Below are 4,081 nucleotides of genomic sequence, written 5' to 3'. Positions count from 1 at the left end.
CTAAAGGGCTAAGATTGTATAACCAAAAAATCCATCCAAGGAGATGCAGTATAATTGACACCAATATTTTCTTTCTTCAAAAGAACATTTTATATTACCTTTGGAATTCCAGTATCACAAGTTTAATGTATCCATATGAACAACAGTACAACCAACTTGTCATTCCTCATCTAGATAATCAAGGAAATTAGATTTAGTCTTAATTATATAATGTTTGTTGCATGTATAGTAAAAACCTATCAATTAAGAGTTTATTGGTATCTAACCTGCAGTTGGGGGAAAACTGAAATGTACTTTAAAATATACATTACACCCTGTATGATTCTATTTCTGTGACGTTTTTATTTATTTATTTATTTATTTTTGCATTTATTCTGTGCAGAATTTATTCCCAGGCTTTAAGTTTTTGTTTCTTCGGGTTTTTTTCTGGGATATCTTTTTCTTCTGTGCAACTTCCTCTTCTGGTTTAGGAACGATCTGCTCTTTTTCAGTAAGGATCATCTCAATGTGGCAGGGAGAGCACACGTATGGGTTAATCCGACCACGAGCCCTGTGAGTTCTATGCTGAGTCCTCGGGGCTTTGCTCACCCAGATGTGCTCAATGCCCAAAGAATCTACATCTAAACACTGAAGTTCAGCATGATTCTCTGCAGTTCTAATCATGTGCAAATTCAGCGCTCTCCTTGGGCCGACCCTGTGTCCAGCCCCACTGCTTGGAGTGGTGGAATAGCACACACTGCTTCTGCAAAGTGGCATCTTTCAGATACTTGATGGCTTTTTGGACCTGCATACCCTTAATGGCCTGGGCAATTTCATATTTGTTCTTAAAGCGAACACAAAGATTTGAACCTCTTGATTTGCATGATTTTGTGGGGTTTTCTGGGCCCAGTGAATAGTGAACTATTTCCAGAGGTCACCTCAGGCTACTTAGAGGAAGTTCTGTGACATTCTTGAAAAAGCAAAACCATAGGAACAGAAAGAACATGAGTCATAGCCAGGAGTCAGGAAGGGGGAAAAGGCAAGTGGGCACAAAGGAGCATGAGGGAAATTTTAGGGGGTGTTCTATATATTGGTGGTGATGGTAAAGTGAATAAACAGTTTTATCAAAACTCTTGGATCTAGGGACACCTGGATGGCTCAGTGGTTGAGCATCTGCCTTTGGCTCAGATCGTGATCCTGGAGTCCTAGGGGACTGATGCAGGACTTGATCTCTGCATGGAGCCTGCTTCTCCCTCTGCCTGTGTCTCTGCTTCTCTCTCTCTCTCTCTCTCTCTCTCATGAATAAATAAATAAAATCTTTAAAAAAAAACCTCTTGGATCTATAAATCTACATACTATATGAAAATTATACTTCAATAAACCTGGCTTTTGAGAGTATTTATTGAGAAAATAATTGAATAGTTTTAATACAAAAGATTGTACAATGAAAAAATTACCCAAAACTCTCAAGCAGATTAGTAGCAATGCTTGCATACTAACAGTGAGACTCACTGACATGGGAGTATAAGGAACGGAGATTAGGTTATCAATGATACATGCTTATGACCATGTATTATTCCCTTCGAGAAGAAACTCTACCAACAACCAGAGATTAACATACTCTCCCCTTGAAGCACATAATTAGAAATTAAGGTAATGTCGATTTTAAAAAAACACCGCAGGAGCACCTGAGTGGCTTAGTGGTTGAGCATCTGCTTTTAGCTCAGGTCATGATCCCAGGGTCTTGGGATCGGGTCCCGCATTGGGCTCCCCACAGGGAGCCTGCTTCTCCCTCTGCCTATGTTTCATGAATAAAAAATAAAATATTTAAGAAAAAAAATAAAAATTAAAAATAAAAAAATTTTTAAAACACTGCAATACTTGCATGAATTGGTGGGGGCTTTAGTCCAGGTCAGGAGTTGGCAAACTTTTTCTGTATGGACTAAAGGGTAACTTTGCATCTACCCACCAAACTGACCATAGAAAATAATAAAGGGGAGAGTGTAGCTGTATTCTAAGACTTTTATTTGTGGATGCCAAAACGTGAGTTTCACCTAATTTTCATGTGTCAGAAAATCATCTTATTTTGGTTCTTCTCACCCATTTAAAAATGTAAGAACTATTCTTAGCTCCCAGGCACGCAAAAGCAGGCAAGGACAATCCTTTATCGAGGCTGTCAGTAGTAACCCTAATGTCTTCTTTGCCATGTGGGTCTCTCGTGTACTATGGGACTCCTTTCTGCTATGGCTGTCCAGCCCAAGAGCCACTGGTTTAAAGTCACAAAACTGTGCCTCACACACACACACAACTACCCAGACTGCCTTGACCTAAATATCAGAGGCAATAAAAGGTGAGGAGCCTCTAGAAACACAGACCATGGAAAAGAAATTCCACCTGTGATAAAAAGAAGCAAAACAGCAGATCCACACCCTCCCAACTAAGGTTTTTTCAGACTGTAGACTCCAGCTGTCTAAGGAAAGCAGGTCTGGTTTGGCCCCCCAGTGGTAAGGGTTTAATGTGACTTGTTTGTGTAATGAACTTGATGATATTAATATTCTTTCAAAGAGTGTTTCAACTGACTATAACTTATGAAAATATATTTTTAAATATAAAAGATGGTTGGGGGGTGCTTTGGGGTGGGGGGGGCAGAGGCTCTGTCTTAGCGAGGACAGGAATAGGGCACGTTTATCTGAAACACATTTGTGTGATGGAAACATTTCCAGCTGCACAAATGCTGTAACATCTACGCCCAAATTAGCTCAGGAGTCAACAGATCTCGTTTGGTTATTACATTTATTGCATCTATTATCTACAAATGAAATACAGCTGCGTTGTCAGTATCCCCACATCCAAGCATCTGCTTAATGAGCTTGCAAGGTAGGACAGATCAGGAGCACTTGCTGACAACAAATAAAGAGGAAACTCAATCCTCCCGCCCTGGACAGACACTGCCCAGCTGAAATTCCTTTCCTTTATGGGCAGCAGTAGTCATATTTTAAGAGACTCTAATCAGGTATTTATCCTAAACACAAGCAGCAGTACGTTCAGTTTATTTGCTAAATATTAATTGGGTAAATCTGGCATCCAAATCATAGTCTTCACTTTGCCCGTACGGTCCAAGGTCACTTGGGTCGTCTGGGGGCATACGAGGTTTGGGAGGGGGGGAGGGAAAGGAAGAGACACAAGGCAGGGGACAAGAGCCACATTTCCAGCTGTGTAATGCCCAGTCTGACGTTTTGACAGAGTCTCTAATCTTTTTCACATTTCTTTCTACAGAACAGGATGGTGGAACCATATGCTCCAAGTTTCCCTGCAAGTTTTTTGGATTATGTTTTTTAAGAGAGATGAGGCTGGAGGCCTGGATCTAGGCAAGAGTCAGAGCTGGGAATTATCTCCATATTTCTACCAGTTGAAAGAATCTCCAAGGATCTCCCCCATTGCCAGTATATATTTTATAGGCACTGGGTACACACCTGTTTTCAATCGCACCTTCACATCAGAAGAGCCCTCTAGGAGTGGCCTGCAAGCACCGGCCTGGCTGAGAGCAAAGGAACAGTTGCCTGTCCAAGGCTGTCTTCTCTCTGTTTGCTTTGTAAATGATTTCTGAGCCACGTGTGGGAGAAAGGCCTGCCCGGGCTCTCGCTGACATCACGCCTGTGGAACTCCAGTCTTGCCATAGGAATGCTAGAGAGGCGGACATGTGTTTAAGCTGCTGGTCAGCCAGGGTCTTCCTCATTGCAAATGGATTTGGGCTCATAAACTATGGGAGATTAGTTTTAAGCCCTCACAGTAGACCTTGCTTAGCTGACTCCAGGTGACATGAAAGGCAGAGGAGGGGCAGAGAGTCGAGCCCAGCCCCTCACCCTCTTCCAGATGTCTGGACTCAGAACCCAGAGTGTGGAGAAGGATGTTCAAGGCAGCTGGACCGCAATGATGTTGCCAGGGCAGGTTCCACCTAACAGCACCACGTGCAACATGCCCCCCCACAAAACACTTCACCTGAAAGACCAAACCTTTCATCTCAAGGTAGAGATGGGATTGTCATCAAGGAGCCAGGCCTCCTCCTCTGGTGGGATCTGAGAAATTCCTTGACCACCAACTC

General features: G+C 42.5%; 1 pseudogene; it reads right to left on the bottom strand.

Annotated features, from left to right (window-relative positions):
• Positions 1-369: 369 nt before the first annotated feature.
• LOC121478413 lies at positions 370-3,124 on the bottom strand (annotated as a pseudogene).
• Between the last annotated feature and the right edge of the window lie 957 nt (positions 3,125-4,081).

The sequence above is a fragment of the Vulpes lagopus genome, chromosome 2 (genome assembly GCF_018345385.1).
Source record: "Vulpes lagopus strain Blue_001 chromosome 2, ASM1834538v1, whole genome shotgun sequence".
Classification (NCBI taxonomy): Eukaryota; Metazoa; Chordata; class Mammalia; order Carnivora; family Canidae; genus Vulpes; species Vulpes lagopus.
This window is presented reverse-complemented; position numbering and strand designations above follow the sequence as displayed.